This window comes from Triturus cristatus, chromosome 2_1, assembly GCF_964204655.1.
Source record: "Triturus cristatus chromosome 2_1, aTriCri1.1, whole genome shotgun sequence".
In the NCBI taxonomy this organism is placed as follows: domain Eukaryota; kingdom Metazoa; phylum Chordata; class Amphibia; order Caudata; family Salamandridae; genus Triturus; species Triturus cristatus.
The window spans coordinates 258480246-258504867 of NC_140581.1; the positions used below are offsets into that span (position 1 = coordinate 258480246).

The 24622-nt window shown below is 44.4% G+C and overlaps 1 pseudogene across 1 annotated transcript in view; it reads right to left on the reverse strand.

Annotated features, from left to right (window-relative positions):
• Positions 1–1164: 1164 nt before the first annotated feature.
• LOC146864063 (prolactin receptor-like) overlaps positions 1165–24622 on the reverse strand; it is a 216396-nt pseudogene continuing 192938 nt past the window's right edge. The window contains exons 6-9 of the transcript XR_014970045.1: positions 22088–22229; positions 9897–9996; positions 6602–6671; positions 1165–5149 (exon numbers count right to left, since the gene is read on the reverse strand). The product of XR_014970045.1 is annotated as a prolactin receptor-like (transcript). The remainder of the gene's footprint in view (positions 5150–6601; positions 6672–9896; positions 9997–22087; positions 22230–24622) is intronic.

The window sequence follows — 24622 nt, forward strand, 5'->3', positions numbered from 1 at the left end:
TGCTGAAGTTAGCAAGCAAAGCCAATATCTGTAAAGGACTGGCTGTGTTAATGTTGTGTGAAATGGAGAGTAACAACATGGGGATTCGATCCAATGATACATATTGTTGATTATTAGTTGGGCAATGCTAACTGGTAATTGCAGCCAAATATCAGATACTGCTTGTGACGCAATGCAACTGGGACAACCCTACAAAGATGCAAATAAGAAGGAGAATGCTTGATAACTGATCCTTGCGTGTACCGAATTCATTCAAGAGTCTTGCTAACTCATCTCTTTTGCAAAGCTACTTCCAGCTCTTTTTACTGAGAGTTGCAACACCAGATAGTGAGAAGGACTGTATCATTAGTTTCTACAAATAAATTACCTTTGCAGACCACTATTTTGTTTACAGATCATTACTGAATGGCCAGACCAAGGAGACAGAATGACTATACCTAATCCATTTTAAATATCAATCAACCAAACAAAATGACAAATCATAACCTTAATTAGGCTATAAAAGTTCTTTACTTGCGAGCTTTCATGACCAATAGTTTACCTTAAGAGGCTCTGAAAGGAATATTTTTTTAAAGGCACAGAAGAACAATACAGGAAGAATCCTTGTTGATTTCTACAAACAACCCTGTATTGATGCCTATCATATATATATATATTTTTTATTTACAAAATTTTCATTGCGGGTCTCATGAAGTGAATTTTTGGCCAAAAAGTTAGCATAATTAAGGTATGCTTTCTTCAGAGGAAACATTTTGATATGTTTACTTGCTTACAGTGGCACAAAAAAACAAAACTTAAACCCATACATTATGTACACATTTAAACCTTACAACATACTTTCAGAACTTGCTCAAAATACTTTTGTTTGCATTTTACTAGGACAACAGATTTATAGTTGTATTTAAATCCATGTTTACACTCTATGAGCTGGCAGTGCATACTCTGTGGGGGCATGGCTCTAATAACCTGACTGGACAACTGGACAAAAGAGGAAATGCTCAGCAAGATCCCAAAAGAGTGTTAAATGGGGCTAATCTTAGCAAACTGAACACCCAGGTTGTATGCAAAGCAAGAAAGATCTTACAGTTACAAAAGAAATACCACAATACACATGGACAAGTAGTCAGCAAAACATATTGGCACATATTAACACACTCACACAAATATTTCCTTAGAGTTTATAGGTCACAGTTCAAACAGGTGTTAGCCACCCTCATAGTCTACAGTAGCAACAGTAGCTGCCAATGGCCACATTGTTTACTGTAGGAAATCATGTAATTGGTACATCACAACTAGTAAAACACTTTGTTCAATTAGCTGAGGTATGTTATTCAGACAGGATTCTACCACATTTTAGTGTGTGGATATCACTCACTACACATTCTTCTCTGTACTTCAGGAGAGACTGGCCAAAACCATACACCCATAGATGCACTTTAGTAATATCGAAAAAAAAGTCCAATAACTGTTTTACTAAATTGCTACGCATTATACACTTGACTGGTGGGAGTTGCTGAACGTATTTGGAGTCTGTGGAAATGTAAGCATTTTAAGAAGCATGGCAACATTCTTAGATGCATATAGCATAATATGCATACGTATGAGCCAATGGCAGTTGTGATGCTGCATCAGAAACCTGATACTGGTAATTAGAAAATGGTTGGTATTAGCTAGTGATAGAAAAATATTCATCAAAAATACATTGGTATGCATTAGTGTGTACATACTGACAGTACTGCGTTCAGGCTATTTACAGTAAGGCAGCCTAAAAGAAAGTGCTTTTAGTCTTTGTTTAGGGTAGTTGTAGAACGTATTCTTGTGCATTAAGTTTTCATTTGAAACCTGCATTCATAATGGGTCATTCTGTCTAAGGAACTTTAACAAGTGATCCCATGATCTTTTATGGTGGCTATAATTGCATCACCTAGTTTAACTTAAAAAAAAAAAAAGAAAAAAAAGACGAGCAGCAGACAAGGTCAACACAGCTCAACTGTACCAAAACTATATCCATCACATATGGTGGAAATGAGTCTGAGAAAGCTTTCCTAATTGAGGGTCTACAATATACCCCAAAAGAAAATGATTTCAGATCACATCGATTGACCCACCTCTCACAATATATTGCTGGATGCACAAAATGGCAGCAGTCTTCATTTAGGGGCATACACAGTGTTTTTGTAGTACTAGTTCTCTTCGTAAGAGTCTAGACACTAGAGACATCTCACATAGAGGTTTAGGAATCTTGGTAGTGGCCTTGGAATTCGGGAAAGATTGGGAGATGATCTGACTGGCGATTTGTCCTTTTTTTTATTTAACACAAACTTTATTGAGTACTGTGAATGATACACATACATATATGAACATGATTAGATGTTTTGTTTACATTTTTCTATAACAAGATAGTAATAGACACATATATGTTCAGTGTTTTTCATTATACATAACTACAATCCACTAAATATTAAGTGTGAAAGTATTACAAAGATATAAATGTGTATACTTTATAAGTGCATATATTGTAAAAAAGCGAATATTGTCAACAATCGCAGTATTTATTAACCCTCACCCAATGAAACCCACCCCAAACAATACCAATAATAAACAATAATAACTGTTGCCACTACATAGACAATACACCCTACCAGATGCCTCGTATCGGGTGACTGTCAGGTCTGAAGTCACAGGGGAAAGGGAAGGGGGGCACGGCGGAAGAGGGGGGAAAAAGGAGAGGGAGAGCAAGGAAGGGAAGGAAATGGGGAAATGAGGAGAGGAATTCAGTCAATTCACAGACAGTAATCATACGTCTGCACCATTCTCTATCTTCTAGTTCACGTAGTAGTATTATGTCCCATTTCTGTCTGAGATGTTGTAATGGGGCATGACTGGTGATTTGTCCTTAATCAAATTCATAGTAATTGGTTTAGTTAAGAGCAGCATTCCAAACAAATTATGGTAAAAAAGCACAAAATAATGCACACATATTGCCTCTCGATTACTACGATATTGAAGAATATGAATTAAGCTATGTGCCCTATCCGGGCAGACTTGTCTTCATAATGCACGCGCTTGTTAAAATGTGCAAGCTGTTGCTGGCTGCTTAGTACCATACTCACTGCTTGAGCCAGAAAAAGGGAGAGTATTGATAGTCCTGCAGTCTCTTCTGTATAAACATGTATTCCAATTTTGCTAAGAAATTAAAGATACAATTATTCTGTTCTTGTACTGAGGCAGCAGTGTTACTCATGTAAGGTCCTGCAGCCAGCATACCACTTCTTCAGCACTGACCATCTAATGTACAAAGAGTCGAACTGCTTTTGAATCATAGATCTGAATGAGCAGCAAGCAATCAGCTGATTTGCAAGTGAGGCATATCTTTAAAAACGTTCCTTAGAACATCCCTTTTCTCTAGGGATTGCTCTTTTTACCTAGCAAACAAGGACTCTCTAAATATCAATGCAATACCTCAGCTTGCAAACCATCCAGTGACATGGAATTGCCTATATACCTTGCCTTAGGAAGTAATCGCTAATGGAACACTTTTGTGGATGAGTACATTAGAAATGCTCTGTGCTAATCACTGTTTATCCTGCTGCAGGTTCAAAATGCCTTTGAGGACACTTCCTTAGTTGACCAACAGCAAGTCAGCTGTGTTGGTTTGCCTGGTGCAGAGCGCAAACAGAGCTTTCCATGAAGCTTTGCTGCGGCTGCCTGTCCAAACAAAATGATTACCGAAAGAAAACATTAGGACATACAGTTTTTTTCTACAATGGCTCATAAAATCTTCGGGCATTTTATGACTTGTTCACAATTCTTTTTGGCTTTTTACTCGATATACCAAATTCAAGTCATGCCCCTTTATCGCAATGCACATTTACTGTGTGCCAAAAATGTAGTCATGTATATATTCTCTGCACATACATGACACTTCTGTACCTGTGAGCAAGAAAGAAATCAGCAAAGATACAAATATTATAAAACAATTTCATTTGTTCTGCTGTTAGCTCTTAGAACCTACTTAATTGATTGACCATAAAGCATAAAAATGTGAAAAGCTACTAAACTTTAGGCATATATTTGAGTCTGAAGTTATTTACTCCGTGGCTTTACCCGAACATGTACTCATAATGATCAAACTTTCATTTAAATAAACAAGGGAGCCAGGGCACTCGGATCCATGGAACCCAGTGTGCTCACCTGACCCTTGCTTTCATTTTGACTCCCTGCGTTAAATTTACTCAAATTATTCTCAGCTTGTTGTGGTTGGAGGATCTGTGAACACTCTTTAAATGGTTCTCGGAGCACTGGGGTTCTCTGAGATGCTAAGTCCTGCATTAGTACTAGGACATTATTATCCTCCACTCGTGCCACCTTGGTATACTCTCTGCCCGGACCCGTAGAAGGATACTGCTCCCTTCTTCCATGGCTTTCCTTCTGCTTTGGTATCAGCGCAAGTGCATTGTTTTGGTTAACTTTCTGAACCTCCACATAATCCATTGTCTTTGCAGACATGAAAGATGCCTTCAGGTTGGGCAACAGCTCCATTGTGTCCTGGTCAAAAGCTCTGGAGTGCATGTACTCAAACTCGTTCTGCTTCCCTGTGCTCTCCTCGCTAATCGTCTCAATGGTTTTAACGTATTTTGGCTGCTTCTTGTTCTCATTGGCCATTAAAAGTGATGACATATTTGCATTCATGGCACCAAGGGCCAAATTACAAACGTCAGTAATGTTGTGGTAGGAGCATGTAGGAGTCTGATTACTGACTGTTCCTCCTTCAGGCCAAGGGCTTGGTTTTCCATCACTTGGGTTAGGCAACTGTTTGTCAGACATTGGACTTTGAATTGCCCAATTTATGGTACTTTGTTGTGCAGCATTTTCTTTCATTTCACCATCATCATCGGTTTCGAGACCTGCCGAAGAGATTCTGGAGTTCTTTGCATCTCTCCGAGAGTGCTGAAGGACTGTCACAGGTCTCTCTCCCTGAAACATTGTCTGTTTCAGCATGGGGTAACTTCGTAGGTTGGTTGGGGTGCCTTTTGTCGTGGCTAGAGATCAGCTGCTCTTTACTGTCCACCAGAAGATCTGCACAGTCTGATGTTGGTGGAAATCCTTGACAGCCCAAGGCACTTAACAGCTCTTCCGATTGTCCTGTCTGATAAGAAGAAAGAAAAGAGTAAATGTCACATTGAATGAAAGACATCGATATAAATAACAGTGTGAAGTTTTGCAAACAGTAATTATGAACTAGGTTTTCCTGTTGTGCATTTATCACAAGGAGGGGTTCAGGGTGCTGCAGAGTAAATGTGAGATCACCAACTTACAGGTACTCATTGCTGTAGTTGGGCCCGAAGCAAGAAGGGAATTACAAAGTTTTTACTATTGTATACCCCTTGCTTTCTCAAAGTTATGCTTCAATTCTAGTACAGATCAGCTCACAGGCACCTGACACAATGTCCTTACTATGAAATTCTTGGCCAATACCAAACTTCCTATTTTTACAACATTCACATCAAGTACCCTTTAAACACTAAATTAGCTCTCAATGTAAACAATGTGGCTTTCGCTTGGATTCTGAATTTGTCTGCTATTAGCATTCTTTTGGCTAGTGATATGTGTGAAGGACAGACAGCTGAAAGCCTGAACCAGAGAGGATTTCTTTCTTCTGGTTCGATGAAAACCAAACAAAATCTGCACTAAAACGTTATTTTATAAGCACTACAAATTGTGGCATTTGTATGTAGGCTCATGGGCCAAAACTCATTGTGCTCTATGTACTACATAACACATCAGACTTTACTAATATTAAATACAGTCGCACAAATTACAGGATGGAGGGAATGCTGAGTGTACTGTGTCTCCTATGACTAAGTGCAATATTCACAATGTCATTTGCAAGTGTAAGTCTGCCTTACGTGTGAAAGTGGCTGAATTTACCACTGCAAGGTATTCATGGAAAGAAGTAGTAGTTGTGCCTTCTATTTCTCATGTGCAGTATTAACTCATGAATGAGTAATACTATGCATAAGTCCCACTCAAGGGGTGAAAAGTGGGATCCCTGAAAACTTTAGCAAGACTCACATACAAACTTGAGAGTTTGTGGATATTGTCAAACTCCTTTCTGACCAATTCCCATCTTGGGTGTAGTGACATTTTTACTACTGTCAAGAACAGGCGTAAATCCCTTTCCAGTGTAAAAGGATGGGATCAAGCCAACAATTGTTGTGGAGTAGGGATAGGCACAGTAATGTGTTTATGGGGAAATATATTTTCCCTGTGGAAAAAAACATATACAAAAATTAAATGGCATTTCTAAGCTAGTAGAAATGTTCATGTGCTGGTGATCACAAGTGTGTTCTTGAAGTATGCCTCAAAAGTTATGCCTGGCACATCCTTTGAGGCATACTCCATGCAAGCTTTAAATCAGCAACCATGCAAGGATGACACTCTTGGTATTAGAAATTGCACTTTTTAGAAACATCTTTTTTTCCCCTTGATTACCTACCACAAACAGATTCTCACACTCTCACACTCCAGAACATCCAGCAGAAAAGGACCACATACTCTGTTAACACATCAATATTACCATTCACCTTCCAGTACATACCTTAAGTAACTGCTTATCAAAGCCCATTATTTTGGGCCCTGGAAAAGGTGGCAGGATGCAAGTAAACATGCTAAAAAATGTAACCTTTATATAGAACTGTTTGCCTCCTTGATTTAGAGATGATCCCTACATTCTTCTGTTTAAATCTGCTGGCTTGAAGGCAAAACTGGCACTGTATGCTGACGATCTTATACTCTATACCACCAATCCAGAGGTGGCAATCCCCAATTTAATGGTCAACGCAGAATCATTTGGGAGAATTTCAGGATATAAGGTGAATAGTGGAAAGACTGAAATCATGGAGTGGTACCAGACTAGGCAAAGCCCGGGGATCAAGTCTCAAATGCAGTATCTTGGCATTTTAATTACGCAGAAGCTGGAGGATGTTACCAAAGTCAATTGGAAAAAAGTTAGTGAAGAGGTTGGAAGGCTTTTGGTACGGTGGGCAAACCTACACTTAAATATCGATGGCCGTGTCAATCTTATTAAAATGATTGTCCTCCCTAAGATAACTTTTCTTTGTAACTCTATCCCCCTACCTTTTAATAAAGGAGAGGTAGCTAAACTACAGGGGAAGATTGGCAGCTTTATCTAGTCCTCTAAGGGATCAAGGATATCTTGGAAAAAGCTTAGTAGGAGGCTGGAGAAAGGGGGTTGGCCCTCCCGGATTTAATGGCATATTGTTATGCATTTCACTTTAAGAATTTTCGTGTGTTGATAGATAAGGTTAACCAGTCTTCCATGGGAATACTTTTTGGGGCAATGTTAAGTGGATTGAGGGGTGGGCAAAGTCATTTCCTTTTTAAATATGGGGACCCAAAGTACGTCAAGAAGGTGAGGCTGAAGATTTTGCAGGGGGCCCTGAGAACATGGGTGTTCTTCCGGATAAAACTAGGAGTTCGTTATTACTCTTCCTGGGCCCCGATTTGGGATTTGGGATTCTCCAGGAATCCCTGTGTGTTTGAGAGACCAGCTCAGTCTGCCCGTAAAATCTGCAGGATTACTCCGTTGGGGGATCTCAAAGAGGCCTCATCTTTGGTCAGCTGGGAGTTTTTGAGCAACTGTACCGGGGGTCATTTAACAAGATTTAAATACTATCAAGTTTCCTCATGGTGGGCAAGACAGAACTGGGTAGAGGAGGATGAAGACTCCTGGCTAGGTCAGGCGATGAGAACAGGCCCTTCAAAAAAGGAAGTATCTTGGTGGTATAAGGCTCTGGTAGAGGCTGATGATAACCTGGACTCGGATATCACAAAGCTTTGGGCTGAAGATCTAATGAGTGAAAATGTGAAAGAAGTTTGGCTGGACTCTTTCGCGATTCTACAAGCAGTTGTAAAACCCGCTGCTCTTAAGAGTAACCATCTTTTTACTACATACAGGCTCTACTGGTCTCCAGCCATGTTGTCAAGAATTACTGGAATCCTGTATGTTTGTCCAAGTTTTGTGCACCCCTCGGCGGATGATATCCATATGTTTATAACGTACCCAAAGATTTCCGGTGATTGGATCGAGATATGTAAGTTCCTGGGAGAAGAAACGGGTCAACAAGTTAAGGTAAGCCCAATTCTTATACTGTTTGGGCTCTATCAGGACGATTTAACACAAATGAATTTGGTTGTCTCCAGATTTATTTTTTATGCGATCCTCCTGGCGAGATGAGAGATTTGCAGGCTTTGGAAATCTGCAAGCTCTCCTTGTTCCTCTGACTGTATTAAAAATATATTGTGCAAGCCAGTTTGACATGGCTTGCGATCCCAGAAGCCGGGAGAAGGTTTGGGCTTTATTGGTAGAATTGAGTAAACGCCCCAGGAGGTCCGATGATTAAGCCAACAGTTTGCTTTCGGTCCTGGTTCCCCCCTTTTTTTTTGCTACGGGCACACTGGTAAAGGGATGAAAGTGGAAACAGCATTCTTTTCTTGGATGGAAGGGCTCTGTTCTTTGTTTGGCAACTGGGATAAGAGCATTTCTAGCAAGAGATTGGCAGAATGAGGACAAAAATAAAAGATATCTAAAACAAAGCAGTAAGAAGACTTGGAAAGATAGGCAAGCATATTGCAAAGTTTTGACAAAACCAGCCCCCAAATAAAATCTTCCCTTATTGGTGTTAAATTGATAAATTTCAATAGAAATGGGTTCCTTAACTTGTTGGTTTTTTTTTCTCAACTATATTATCTACTGTGTTGCAGAAAGTATCAATAAAGTTATGGGACAGGAAACCTGGGACATACAAGGAGAGGAGGGTTATCAACACACTTGGTTGCCATTTTTATAGACTGTATAATACAGCTCACTGGACAGAACTTTATTCTTTGCACTCGGCTGTATTGCCAGAGCAGAGAGGAAATACACACAGTAATCAGACTCGCTTGGGTGGTTGAAAAACGTGGTTAGCGGCACCTTTCTTCTGCTCCCCACCTCACTTTTGTCTGGCCCAAATACTTCTGCTTGATGGAGAGGAGTCATAAAGTTCCCTTCTGTTGAGCTGCATTTGCTGTTATGCATCAACAGTGGAAGGTTGCTAGGCTCACTTGCAATGTATGTTTGCTAATGTAAATGAAAACTGCTGAGGCGAGGGTGGGTGGTGGGTGAATTTCATACTCTCTGCCACCACCAAAGTCTATAATGGACAGGAAAAAGCTGTGGGGGAAATCACAACATTGGGTTTTTTATGTAATGACCTCTTGATGTTCAGACAAGTTGCAAGCAAAAAGAAAGGATTATCTTATTGTTTGTAACTGGACTAAAACGATATGCATAATAGGGATCTTCGTGGCTTTTGTATTCCATGAGAAGATGGGATGTTGTATTTGTGCAGAATGTTTTGTGGTCTGATGTCAAAACTTTGAAGCATGGGAGAAATGTTAACATTATGGCCATGGAACTATTTACAAGTAGGACGAAGCTAGCTGTTCGGCTTTTGATCTCTTGTATGTAGCAAAACGTTTTTTATGAGGAAAATGTGCATAAAAAAGCTCCATTTATCTACACTGGAGCTCAGAATGGCTTCTGGGATGGGATGCGTTGTCCAGAAATGTCTGACGGGCCCTCCAAAGTTTCAAGTAGTCATTGACAACCCTCAAAAGTTTCACATAGTACTGGACAGCTTGCAACAATTTGAGGATTTAACTTTCTTAGTGGATGAGGGAATGAAGCATGCTGATCTGTATGCTAATTCTTGGTTGTTTCCAGAATGAGTTATCAAGCACTAAAAGAACAATTCCTGCCTACTGACTCAATCACTAAACAATTAACAGTAATAAGCATCACCCCAATTTCACACAAATTGTGGACTTACCTCCATAGTTTAAGAGCCATTGTCAAAATGATTGTCAAACAAATGACAAATGATAACACTGCGATCAATATCCATAATGTCATTTCTTTTCTTGGGCGGTCTACAAGAGAGAATTTATAGATTATCTGCTACATTACAGTGATGTTCACATGTTTTATTGACATTAGTTTCAAACATATTTGAGAATCTGAACAGTGGCCATAATAACAGCTATTCACAAACAGTACCTGACAGGCTTGTGAACAACAGTATTTTTGTCCTAGTGATCACTGTAAGGTTGAGAATGCACAGAAAAAATATTGTTGTGCCATGCCTGTGGAAGCTGACCTATTTTCCTGCTTGCCTACAAAAAGTCAGAATTGCAACACAAAGTACAAGACCATTCACAGCATTCCCTCTGGAAAGTGGTTGAAGTCAGTAAAAAGTGACAAAATGTTTACCAAACTGCCAAGCCTGAAAAGTACAGGAAGTCTTTCACCCGGGCAGGTGTCACGTGTATGCTATTGGTGCTTAGCAAGCAAACATGCCAACCGTTCTTTCAATACTTTGAATAACAATTTAACTACATGATAAAGGATCATCAAAGGGGTCCTAAATCTTAGCAAAGAACAAGAAGAAACATCTGATGTTTGGAAATCAGAAAATACAGCTGCAGCAGTGAGCACTGCTGAGCCTTTAAGGTCCCATTTAGCACTAGTTGAAGCTTCACCAGGCACTTCAGATCCTGAGGAAAAGCTAACCCTAACCTTAGAAGACTGCAAAAACTTACCTCTAGGTAGAGAGATCTGATTGGCTACACCCACTTAGAAGGAGTTACCTGCTCTAAGCAGTAAGTAAACAAAATAACTTTACAATATGCATTTACTTTGCCATGGATTCTAGTCATTAATTTCTCACAGATCCACTTACTATTTAGGGTGCACATTTAGAGAAATCACAAAAATCGGAGATGGCTGAAGGTTTTATTGGCAACCTTTGACATTTACAAAAGGGTTTGTTCATACATAAATTGTACCAGTGCAGTGACATTTCTATGGGAATAAATTTAGTTGCAGGGTGGGTTTATGTGGGCATTTTTGGGCAGATCAGGAAATGTGATAAACACCTATAAACTTGCTGTGAGGTTTTTCATCAAACATTTTCAAGTAGATCTCCTCCATGAAACCACTTATGACTAGAATTGTGTTTCCATATGTTTCATAAATAACAGCATTTGCAAGGACAATATTCTTCTTTGGAGTCAGAGAATTCCGAAATTTGCTAGGCCAAAATCGAATTTCTGATTCACAAAATTTAGGAATAGTGGGAACCTATCCTCATACACATTTCTTCCGTATGGTGGAATTTCAGTCTGAGCACATTCAGAGGCAGGTCTTACACATGAGACTTCCTATATGGGTGAAGTAGCATAAGCTGCTAGACACAGAGAATCACTAATTGGTGGGTATTCAGCAAACATTTTGCAGGTATGGTCCCACTTTTAAAAATCCTCATAAATTTACTATGGTCAAATGTAGTAGAAACTGCGTTCTAGGTGGAAATAAGAAGGGTACAATCCCAACATTTACGGGGGTGGTGCAACTATTTTCTCAAGGAGAAACATAAAACGAAGTCTACAAGTGGAAAAATAGTTTCTTCACAACTTCACATGCAGAAACGTACATCTGTTCCATTTCCATAAGTGGAAATAGATACACACGCGGGAAATCCTGTGAATCTGCTGCTTCCAGGAGTTCTCCATGAATGCTCTCTAAATGCTTAAAACATCAGAAATGTGTTGAAAAACATACCCGTAACAAATGGGATCAAATTTAGGACATTTTCTTTGTTGCTTTGTGAATATGGCCCTCAATGAATTCCTAAAAAGTTGAAAATCTGCTTCAACCCTATGAGTACTGCTACAATTGCAAATGTGTTACTTTATGCTCAGGTATTTTGTGAAAGAGGCCCATATATGTTCAGTACTCCTGTGCGGCCATTACTACACAACTTCAATTTTACGTGAAAATACACTTTTTTGTGAGATTAGGTCTTTATTACAGTTTTTTACAACTTGGGAAGCTTTCTGTTTTGGCCATTGTGCTTGGAAAAGCCCATTGAAAAATGCAAAATGTCATGGATATTGATGGACCAGGCCCTTTTTGCAGGGTTATCCCAAACTTTTTGCCTGCATTTCTTCTGACCTGTTTTTGTTGGCTTTAGGACTCTGGGCACTTTACCACTGCTGTTCTGTGCTAAAGTGCTTGTGCTGTCTCCTTTAAACTTGGTATGATTGGCTTACACTTGTTTGGCACATTTAATTTATCTGTAAGTCCATTGTACAGTGGTATCCCATATACCCAGGGCCTGTAAATTAAATTGTACTATTGACCCTGCAGCTCTGTTACCACAACCAACAGAAGTAGCTTTTCAACCCTGTCTCAGGCCTCTGCCACTGCACGGTTTACTGCCACAGTGACTTGGCATTTAAAGTTACTTGCCAAGCCTGTGACTCACCTTTTACTACATATAGGTCACCCTAAGGTATGCCCTAAATAGCCCAATGGCAGGGTGCTGTGTAGGTAAAAGGTAAGACATGTGCTTTTGTTGTGTGGCATGTCCTGGTTGTGACAAACAGCCTATTTGGTTTCTCACTGCTGTGAGGCCTGCTCCTCTCAAAGGTTTGCATTGGGAATCACCTGATATGTATTTCAGTGGTAATTTCTGATCTGGAAGGAGTACTATTGCCATGTTTGGAATAGTGGTAATAAATCCTGCTTATTGGTGAAGGTGGATTTTTTATTACTATTTTAGAGATGCTTCTTTTAGAAAGTGGGCATTTCTATGTGCATATGACTCTTTGTGCTTTGCAGCCTGACTCCAATCAACGGCTGTTTTAGACTGACAGGTGCCTGTTTTTGTGCATTCACTCCAGACAGTCATAAAGGGAGCTGAGGTGTGCCCTGCATATCCTGATGGGTCTTCCTGAGCTAGAGTGGTGGGAGGAATAGTCACAGACACCTGAATAGGGCTGTGTCTGTCCTCTAACAATGCTGTGTTCGCCCACCTGTAGTATGCCTGGAGCCAGGGCTGGTGATTGAATGTGGGTGTTGTGCACTTCTAAAGTTTGTTTTAAGTTACCTCCACATCAAAGACATTTTGAGTATAAGTACAGGGGCTCTGACCCCATGATTTTAGACACTGCGTGGGACCTGTAACCAGATGCTGCTGGCTCCACACACTGCACCTGTGGATAGCTGTGCTGTCAGGAAAACCACTTGGACTTGGCTTTGTTGTGCTGACCTGCTGGAAGCTCTGTCTTTCTGCCTGCAAGAAACCTGTGTGCTGGCCTGTTGCCTACCTTCCTGCTTGTGTGCCCCCACCAGTAAGCTCAGCATGTGGTGAGCTCTTTATTTTTTGCTTCAAGTGCATGCTAACGTGTTCCTGGCTCCAAGCAGTGCATATCTTGTGCTATTCTGTGCTCCTGATTGCTACTGCCAGCATGGAGAGTGCTTTTTACTCTCCCTGCAACTAGTCCATGGTGAGTGCTTCGTTCTTCACGTCTCCCTCTCCAACAGCGTGTGCTGACTGTCGTTTATGTACTGAGGGAGTGAAAGGTGTGCTTATCTCACGTGCTGATCGTAGCGCTGCAGGGAGTCCTGGCCCAACCAACAGTACTGGTGGAGCATTTCCCCTGGGGCAACATCGCCTTGCACCAGCTCTGGCTGCACCTGTGGATGAGGCCCCGTGTGCGAAGTCACTGACAACTATGGTGGGGACAGCCCACGTGTTGCACCAAGAGCTCCCTGGAGTGCATTTCCGAGAGGGGGACCGCCCACTCCCATGTAGCCACCTTCACCGCAGCCAGCATCATCCCTGTAGAATGGGTAGCCCCAACCAAGGAGACCCCCAGCAACCAACGCCCAGGTCAGAAGAGACCTTGTGGCCAGCCCAGTCCTTACACTGGGCTATATTGCAGCAGTTGCTCCGCATGTTCACAGGCAGCAGCCTCACTGAAATTCTGCCATGATGGGCCCAGTGAGGTCTCCCCACCGTCTCTGAGAGAGCGGCATAATTTCTCTTTGCCCTGATCGGGGGGGACCCAGCATGGTCTCCCCACTTGTGTCTTCAGTGTGCTGGCCCCCTCCCCAGGTTTGCTCATACCTTGGTGCCCATATCTTGGGGGCCCTGAAAAATTGAAACCAGCAGCAGGACAGGAAGGAAACCCTCAATGGAGGTCCCATTCCGCAGTAGCGGATGCTACCAGGTTCGGGTGGTAATGCGGGCTGTGGGCAAGGTGGATGGGGGTGAGAAAACATTTTTTTTTAAAACACTTACCTGTGACAGCCGGCTGGCAGCGGCCTCTTCTCCTGCCTCTGCTCCTGACTCTGGGCCCAGCATGATACTGGAACAAGCAGGCAGCACCCGGATTCCAGGCTCCCGATAACCAATCCTAATGCTGCAATGTAGCGTTGTGATTGGTCTGAGCGCCGTGGATCGGTGCTCAGCCAGGGAATGGGGGCCTGGGCATGTTCTCTGTGCAGGCTGTAATGCAGCCTGCATGGAGAATATGGGAAGTGCGCATGACTTTTTTGGGCAGCCAGAGAGGGCGGACCTAACAGTCATATGCACTTGGGAATGGGCAAACTACTAATCCCCTGCTCCTCAGTCTTTGGAGTAGCCCTGTCCCGCCCAGAAAGTTTCATAGCAGTGGGGCGATGCTCCTCCGCCTTAGCGGAGGGGCCGCCAATGCATTACGGCTGAGTCTATTAAGTACAGCAGTTCCCATGGTAGGTGTGCAGGAGTCCCTGTAACCTACGTGTTGTGCACAGTGCCACATACCATATATTTGGAGTGCAGATTGCTGCTCCTTGTATGTTTATGGCATGGCTTTGTGATTTCTGCCCTATGAGGGACATTGAATATGCTACTTACCAGTATGCATCTGTTCTTGGCATGTAGGGCTGCTGACATTCATATCTGTGCATAGATCGCCGCCTAGTGTTGGGTCCGGATGTTTGCACGTTGTTGTCCTGGAAGAGTCTTCGAAGTATCCTGAGATAGGTGACTCCTCCCCTGGACTACAGTGCGCATGGGCATCCTCTCCATCCTCAGATTGTTTTTCGCCATTGTGGCAGTGATGGAGTAGATACAGAAAGTGATGACCATGCTAAACAGTAATTCTGAGAGCTGCAGCTGCTACAGGCGCCGGGGAGGAGGGTGGGCGATATGAATGTCAGCAGCCCTACATGCCAAGAACAGATGCATACTGGTAAGTAGCATATTCAGTTCGAGGCATGTGGGCTGCTGAATTCATATATGTGCATAGAATACATAGCAGTACCTCCGATTAGCGGCGGCTACCAGTGCCAGCTGCAGCGGTCTGAAAAAGAGTTTTGAGAACAGCCTGTCCTACAGCTGCCTGCTGTTTTGAGTGTACATCTACACAGTAGTGTTTGGTAAACGTATGTATAGTGGACCATGTGGCTGCTCTACATATTTCCTGTAAAGGAATGTTTCCCAGGAAAGCCATGGACGCCCCTAACTTACGTGTTGAGTGGGCTCGTGGGGGAATCGTTAATGTGTGTTTAGCCTTTTGATAGCAAATTTGAATACATTTAACGATCCATCTGGCTATACCTGCTTTGGAAATGGCGTTGCCCTTGTGCTGTGGAGAAAAGGCAACGAAAAGTTGTTTTGTTTTCCTAAAGACCTTAGTTCTGTCTATATAGTACATGAGGGCTCTCTTTACATCTAGTGTATGGAGCATTCTCTCTGCTACATTCTGTGGATTTTGAAAGAAAACAGGCAGTTCAATAGTTTGATTTATGTGGAACTGCGATATTACTTTGGGCATGAATTTGGAGTTGGTACGTAGTACGACCCTGTTTGCGTGAACCTGTATGAATGGCTCTTGAATGGTTAGTGCCTGGAGTTCACTAACTCTTCTTAACGAAGTGATTGCCACTAGGAAAGCTACTTTCCAGGTGAGGAATTGAATCTCACATGAGTGGAGAAGTTCGAAGGGTGGACCCATCAGTCGGGTGAGGACCAAGTTGAGGTTCCACACCGGTGCTGGTGGGTGTCTTGGGGGAATTACTCGTTTAAGTCCCTCCAAGAAAGCTTTGATGGCAGGCACTCTGAATAAAGAGAGGTGCTGCCTGTTCTGGAGATAGGCTGCTATTGCGGTCAAGTGGACACGTATTGAGGTGTATGCCAGATTGCATCGGTATAGGTGGAAGATGTAACAGATTATATTTTGAATGGATGCGTCGAGCGGGTTAATGTCATTGTTGTTGCAATAAATGACAAACCTCTTCCATTTAGCTGCATAGCAAGCCCTGGTAGTGGGTCTCCTGGCCTCCTTAATGATCTCCATACAGTCAGGTGGCAGGTTTAGGTAGCCAAACTCTAGGATTTCAGGAGCCAGATTGCCAGGTTCAGCTGTTGCGGATCTGGGTGCTGAATTTCTCCATGGTTCTGCGTCAAAAGCGCGGGTTTGATCCGCAGCCTTTGATGCGGGACCACAGAAAGTTCCAGAAAGGTTGTGTACCATGGTTGGCGTGCCCATGTTGGAGCAACCAGGATGAGTGTCAGTGAGTGCTGTCGCAGTTTGCGTGCCACCAGCGGTATTAATGGCGCTGGGGGAAAAGCGTACGCAAATCTGCCGGACCAGTTCATCCATATCGCATTGCCCTGTGACTGTGGATGTGGGAACCTGCCGGCAAAGCTTTGGCATTTTGCGATTTCGTTTGTGGCGAATAGATCTATCTCTGGATGACCCCACTGTTGGAAGTACGGTTGGAGTACTGATGGGTGTAGCTCCCACTCGTGCATCTGGTGGCTGTGTCTGCTGAGCAGATCCGCCATCTGGTTGTCCTTGCCGGGGAGGTGTTCCGCTATGAGGAATATGTTCCTCTGAATGGCCCACTTCCACATGCTCTGAGCCAGATGAGACAACTGTGGAGAGTGTGTTCCTCCCTGCTTTTGTATGTAGTACATGGCAGTCATGTTGTCCGTCTGGATCAACACGACTTTGTTGCACAAGTGTACTTTGAATGCCTTCATGGCTAGGAAGATTGCCATCAGTTCCAGAACGTTGATGTGCATCTTCCATTGTTGTGTAGTCCATAGTCCCTGCACTGTGTAATTGAGTACATGAGCTCCCCATCCCTGGAGAGATGCGTCCGCTGTCAGTATTATTTGTGGAACAGGCTCTTGGAACGGTCGGCCCTTGCAAAGGTTTTGTGGATTCCACCAATGCAGAGAGTTGTATGCCCGACCGCTCACCAACACTAGGTCTTTCAACTGTCCTTGAGCCTGATTCCACTGACGTGCTAAGCACTCCTGAAGTGGGCGCATATGTAGTCTCGCGTGTGGGACTATGAAAATGCAGGAGGCCATCATGCCTATCAACTGCATGAACACTCGCGCAGGGAGGGAGTGTTGGGGTTTGAACTTGGAAATCAGCATTTGCATGCTGCTGATCCTCACTAAATTTGGCTGAGCTGTGGCTGCCAGAGTGTTTATGGTCGCACCTAGGTACTGTTGTACGTGTGCGGGATGGAGATGTGATTTTGGGTAATTTAGTGAGAATCCCAGACTGTGAAGGAGCTGAATGGTGCGGGACATGTGGCTGGCACATTGCTGGGCTGACTTTGCCTGAACAAGCCAGTCGTCCAGGTAAGGGTAGACGTGAATGTGTTGCCTCCGTAGATGTGCAGCCACGGTAGCTAGGCACTTTGTGAAAACTCTGGGTGCTGTTGTTACTCGGAAGGGGAGGACTTTGAATTGATAGTGCTGACCCTGAATGGTGAACCGGAGATATTTTCTGTGTGGCGGGTGTATGGGTATGTGGAAATACGCATCTTTGAGGTCCAGCGTGGCTAGGAAATCTCCCTGTCTGAGGAGTGGGAGAACCTGCTGCAGGGTGAGCATGTGAAAATGCTTTGAGAGAATGTAGTGGTTGAGGGGTCTCAGGTCTAGAATAGGTCTGAGTGACCCGTCCTTTTTTGGTATTAAGAAGTACAGAGCGTACACCCCTGTTCCCTGCTGGTGTACTGGCACGACCTCTATTGCGCCTTTTTGCAGCATACTTAGCACCTCCTGATGTAATAACGCTAAGTGCTCTGAGGACATAGGACGGTGCCTTGGCGGTATGGTGGGCGGAGTGGCGGTTAGTTCGAGACAGTAATCGTGTTGGATAACATCTTTGACCCACCTGTCTGTGGTGATGGAATTCCACGTGGACAGGAACCGCTGGAGTCTCCCCCGACAGGTGTTATGTGGTCGGGGGGAAGGGAGAGGGCGTCACTGTTTGTTCTTGGGGGAGGACCTGGTATTGCCGTAACCACGTCCTCTGCCCTTGGTGCTGGAGCCACGATATCCACCTAGGGTGTTTTTATCGTAGGAACCCTGTGTGCCCCCTTTATTGTAGGTTTGTTGTGCCCCCTGTCCTCTACCTGCACCTCTATTTCCGGGGCGACGAAAGGAGCCACTACGAAAAGTCTGCATTTGCAGAGCCCCCATTGACTTCGCAGTGTCCGTGTCTTTTTTTTATCTTTTCTAAGGTGGTGTCAACCTCCGGTCCAAATAAGTAGTCGGGGTTGACCGGCTGATTGAGGATGTTATTTTGGACTTCAGGTTTGAATCCGGAGATTCGTAACCAGGCATGTCGTCGTAGCATGACGCTAGTGTTAATTGCCCTTGCAGCTGTGTCTGCGGCATCCAGTGCACACTTGATGGATGCGTTTGTGAGCAGTTGTCCCTCCCTGATGAGGAGCTCCGCTGCCTCTTTGTACTCCTCTGGCAGGTGTTGGAGTAGGGTCTTTAATGTGTCATAGTGTGAACGGTCGTAGCGAGCTAGGAGGCCCTGTGTATTGGCGATGCGCCATATGTTTGCTGCCTGGGCTGCAATCCGTTTGCCGGAGGTTTCTAGAACCTTGGACTCTTTGTCCGGGGGAGGAGCATCACCAGTTGTCTGCGAGTGTGCTCGTTTGCGAGCATTGGCAACTACAATGAGTCCAGAGGCAACTGGCTCCTAATGTATGTGGGGTCCCCAGGTGCGGGTTTGTATTTTTTCTCGATCCTGGGGTTTATGACCCGTGCCCTGGTGGTTTCTTTGAAAATGTCCTTTGCTGGCTTTAGGACACCCTTTAACATGGGCAGAGTTTTAACAGTCCTCTCTGAGGATGCGAAAGTGCCCACCAAGAAATCGTCCTCGATAGCGTCTGAGTGGAGTTGCACTCCATGATTGGCTGCGGCACGTTCAATGAGGGCGTTGAATGCAGCAGTGTCCTCTGTGGGGGACGTTTTTGCGCCATAAAGTTGCGTGTCATGTGTATCCAGGGCGGCACCAGGCTCTACGGGGTCATCCCAGACCTGATCAGGGTCTTGCTGGCCCTCAGGGTCCATGTCTTCGGGGTAGATGGTGTCGTCACCCATGTAGTCCTCCACTGCAGCCGTGTCGGAGTGCGTTGGAGAGAATGATGGATCTGTGTAAGAGGTGTGGATGCGTTCATAAAGAACTGGTTCCGATTCCGCCGGCATTTTTTGTTTTAGCGGGATCCTATAAGAGTCCAAAGCGTGCCCTGAAGTGATCTTCCGCTTTTGGAGCATAAGCCTGCCGGTGTCAGCGTCGATGAAGTGGGACGGCGATGTCCCAGTAGTCGAGTGTTCGGTAGATGGGGACCTTGTCTGTGTGACGCGGGGTTCTGATTTCGAACATTTTGGGCGCTGTGGATGGCGGCAGACCAAAGGTGATGTTGGCTGGTGCCGAAGGTGCCTTCTGTGCCCGTTTCGGTTCGGAGCCCGACGAGGTCTGGAGGGCTGCCTTTTCCCTGATGTGTTTCAAGGACGCTGCCACTTGTTGCACCTGGAACGCTGATGGTTCTTTGGCGCCGATAGGTTCTGTATCGGCAGGTGTGGACTTCTTCGAAGCCACCGGGTCATCGAGCCGAGGAAGGGTAGGAGCCGACGACGGCGTCAATGAATGTACCTTAGTCGCTGCCTTCGAGGTGGATAGCAATGCAGTGGCCATTTTCACCTTGATGGCTGGTGCCGATTTTTTCGGTGCCGGGGGCCTCGGTGCTTTGACGGTACCGATAGATTTCCGTTTTGGGCCGGCACCGACATCGGCTGCAGCGAGTTCTGCACTGAAGTCCCGTTTGGTGCGGTCGGAGCCGACGGGTTTGGCTGGCGTCGAAGGTGTGGTGGTCCTCGAGCCGACCAGTGTCAGTTTCACTTTCGGTTTCTGTTGAACCGGTGCGATGAGTGGTTTCGGTTTCGTGGCAGGGAAACCAGTCTTTTTAGGTGACAATGGCTCTTGCTGAATGTCCGTGGCCGGGCCAGAGGGCGGTGCCGAGGAACTGCGGGATTGGTCTTGGGTAAGGCCCGAAGGCGATCCCTCGACCGGAGCTGTCGACTGACCCATTGGGATATCCTCCATTTGGACGGGTAGGCCTTGCTCCTCACCGGAGCTACCTTCTTCGGCCCCTAAGGCCTCATCGTAGTCTCCTACCTCATCGTCGGCTTCTTCCCTGTGAAAAAGCTCTTCTTCGACATCTTCCGATCGGGAACCGTGTTCGGAAGTGGGGCTGGAGGGTGTATTTTCCACGCTTTCGACATCTTCGTCCTCGGTGCTGAAGATGTTGGCCGGGGCCGGTGCCGCTTGCTGCGCTTCCAGTCGCGCGGCTCGTCGATTCCGTAGAGTCTTCTTGGATCGGAATCGGGCACAGGCCATGCATTTCGATTCGTCATGATCCGGTGAGAGGCATTTGTTACACACCGGGTGGACGTCGATATGGGGGTATTTGGCGTGGCAAACAGGACACCGCTTGAATGGGGTCCTCGATTCCATCGTCGAAGTTCGGTCGATGGTCGGATTGAATGGATCCGAAAAGTTGTTAAAATCGCGAAACTAGTCTGTAAACTGTCGATACCGATCGGAAACAGTACCGTCGAAAACTAAAGGCCTTTTGGCCTGAAACTAGATTTTCCTAACTTGAGTCAAGATAAGCACATCCGAACCCAATGGCGGAAAAAAACAATCTGAGGATGGAGAGGATGCCCATGCGCACTGTAGTCCAGGGGAGGAGTCACCTATCTCAGGATACTTCGAAGACTCTTCCAGGACAACAACGTGCAAACATCCGGACCCAACACTAGGCGGCGATCTATGCACAGATATGAATTCAGCAGCCCACATGCCTCGAACATCGTGAGTTATGTTTTCATATTCTAACCTAACTGCTGCACTTCCAGCCCTGATGTTATGATATGTGTAGTATTATGCCTTACAATGACAGGATAAAAAGTGTTATTGCAGGAGCTGCATAATATGTACAGTGATGGTGTTTTTATAACGTGTGCAACACATAAGTCCTTATCTTATTGCACTAACTGTGATGTTATGACAATGGCCTGGTTGGCAAAGTGATTATGGGTGCATGTTGTTTTGATCTATGTTTATATGCAATACAGATACATAATGTTATACAATACTGTGTGGAGTCTCTTTTGTGGTGTACTTATTCTGTATGTGTGCTGTCCCATAATAAAAAAACATTAACATTTCAACGTTGTATAATAATATGGTGTGTGTACGCAGAGTTTACATGGATCAACCTAATAAAATGATACACAGATTATTTAATCTCAAATCATTGTGTTAACTAGCAAATGATTGTACATACACATTGACACACAAGGACTGATAAAGTGTTACCTAATGTGACTCATCCATATTGAATTGTTGAATTTAAAGAGCAAAAACATTTCCGGCTCGGACTGTCCAGCCTTGCTTGTGTAACGACTGACTATAGTCAGAGACTGAGTGGCACAGAAGTGTCGCTGCTGTTTCTTCTCTATCTCTGAATCTTATGAGATCCTCCCTGGCTACTTTAGAGATTATGTATCCAGGTCTGGGCACATCTCTGAAAGAAAGCCATCAATGATATTACTAATTTTCAGAATTGCTGGTACAGACTGAATGCTGGGGATTGATTAACTATTGTCTGGTGATTTACAGCAGTCTTTTTTCTAAAGTTGAGATTACCACTGCTATTTGAGTATTCCAGGTCAGCATCTTTCTCCAGAGTTGGTTGAATGATTGTGCTGAATCCCAATAACGAGTATGTAGCAGGTGAGCGACTGCTGATGTAAAACTACTAGCACAGCTTTTGCATTTCAAGCAGTGACAATGGAGCACTTACTGTCTGGAATCTGGATGTAGCTTTCTGGACTCCACATGCTCCAAAAACCATGGTTAGATTTGCAGCGCACCTGTACAGTGTAGTTCTCACTGGGATTTAAACTATACACCTTGAGCTGTCGTTTTTTACCAGCATGTAGTACCTGAAGGAAGAAGAAGAACATTCCTTTTCAAACAGAGTGGTAGAAATTGCAGTTTGTAAATTAAAATCATAATGTAACATATTGATTTATGAATCAACAACCAGAGTGATCCCTAGCTAAATAGAGGTATGAGTCAAACAGATGTGACTACAAACCAGACCATTCAGTGCATGAGTGCAATAAAATAAGGAATGAGTACAATAGATTCTCTTTGACGAATTATAAAGGACCAACCTTTGGAAGCAAAATGACTTATGAGCCAAACTGATCTGGCTATTGGGATGACATCATTACATATTACAACAAACAGTTCAGGTTAGAATAACTTGGATTATACCATTAAGGTTCTGTTTTTTTAAATTGTGTAATATAGTACACTTCAAAGCGCAGTTTTCACATAAATTTGCTCAAAAGCCATAGGCTTATAAGGGACTAATTAAAAATGTAAATGGGTTTATGGCGTGCGAATCTAATGAAGTCTGATGCTCCCCAAGATTGTATTTTAAAATGTGGAGTGGATGCCCCCTCCAATAGGTCAGTAATTATCTTCATAGTGCAATGGCTAGCATTTTGCCATGGATGCCCACCATGTTCATGAGTGCCCTCTTATGCCAATATTTACATACAATAAGGGAGTGCCAGAATTTTGCCATTGATGACAACTATGTATCATGGGTGACCTCCCTATGTCAAAATTACTTCTGTTGCGTCAGCCCTTGTTTTGTCATGGTTTTCCCCCAATTCAAGAATTATATGTCTAGCTTGGCTGTGCCAACATTTTGAATGTCCTTTAAGCCAAGTATTTCCCCCAGAGTTTTGCCATGGGTGTCCCATATGCCAAGAATTACCTCCAATATGATAGCATCAGCATTTTGCCACGAATGCTCCTTATGACAAGAATTACCTTCAATATGTCAGTGCTAGCATTTTGCCTCCATAAGCCAAGAATTAATTCCAATACTCCAGGACCAGACTCATTCATACTCACTTGCACTTACTTTTACTGTTTCACTCTCTCACTCTTGCACAGTCTCACTTATTCTCACACCCTCTGACTCACTCAATGTCCCTCTCTCCCCGTCACTCACTCTCACACATACATACACAAGCTGACATGCTCCCACATACTATACTCTCACAAACTCGCTATCACCCACACATATGCATGGACCATGTGAGAGATTTTGTTTTGCTTACCTTCAGATGCCTGGCCCCCTCTGCTTCACAGGTGCTGGTGCTAGATCAGTGGCGTAGCAAAGGGGTGGCAGCTCGCCCCAGGTGGCACGAGTTCTTACCTGCGGCTGTCACGGGGAGGAAAACACAGGGATCTCCAGCACCCCTCCACCCCCCGTCCTGCTGCTACCTGCGGCCGTCGCGAGGCAGCAAATGCAGGGACTGTCACAGGCGGCAAAAGGTCTAGCTATGCCAATGTGCTAGTTTGATCACCTGATTCCACCCCAACCAATGGCAACATTTCATGTTAAAGGGGAAATAAAGGTGCAATTTCAGTGCAATGGAGGAAAGTGGTTCTGCAGTCAAGAAAAGTAATGATGCACATTTGCCCCAGTGGTATACCTTAACCACAACACCAAAAACAACAATTGGTGGACAGAATGCAGAACAATGTCGTACATTCACCCCAGTACAGAGTTCTGGGCCTAAATCCATTGTTTTTTTGCTCATCATGCCATTACAGTTTGGACCCAGCCGTATGCAAATCAGTCTTGACCCTGCGCCCAATGGGAACAGTCAAGCCCGAACTTCCAGGCCAGGTCCTCCCTGGACTGGAAACAAGCATCCTAGGGCCGGTTTCGGGCTTTCAGCCCTCATCAGCCAGGATAGCTTGACTCCAGTGGCATGGAGCGCACAGGACCCAGGTCTGGGCATACCCGTCCCACTCGGGGTGGCAAAGATGCTTGTTTCTGGTCCAGGGAGGACCTGGCTTGGCAGTTTGGGCTGGACGGTTCCCATGAGGCACAGGGTCAAGACTGATTTGCATATGGCCAGGTCTAAACTGCAGTGGCATGGTGAGCAAAAGAATGATGGATTTAACCCAGATCTCTTGACTGGGGGTGAATGTTTTGATTTGTTCTGCATTCTGTCCATCAATTGTGTGTTTTTTGCTTTCTCGCCCTAAGTGTGCCAGGTATTCCCAAACGTGGGTCCTGGGCTCTCTGTGCCACTGGAATCAAGCTATCCTGGCTGAAGAGGGGTGAAACCCCGAAACTGGTCCAGGATGCTTATTTCTGGTCCAGGGAGGCCCTGGCTTGGCAGGTGGGGCTAGACTGTTCCCATGAGGCACAGGGTCAAGACTGATTTGCATATGGCCAGGTCTAAATTGGGGTGGCATGGTGAACAAAAGAATGATGGATTTAACCCAGATCTCTTGACTG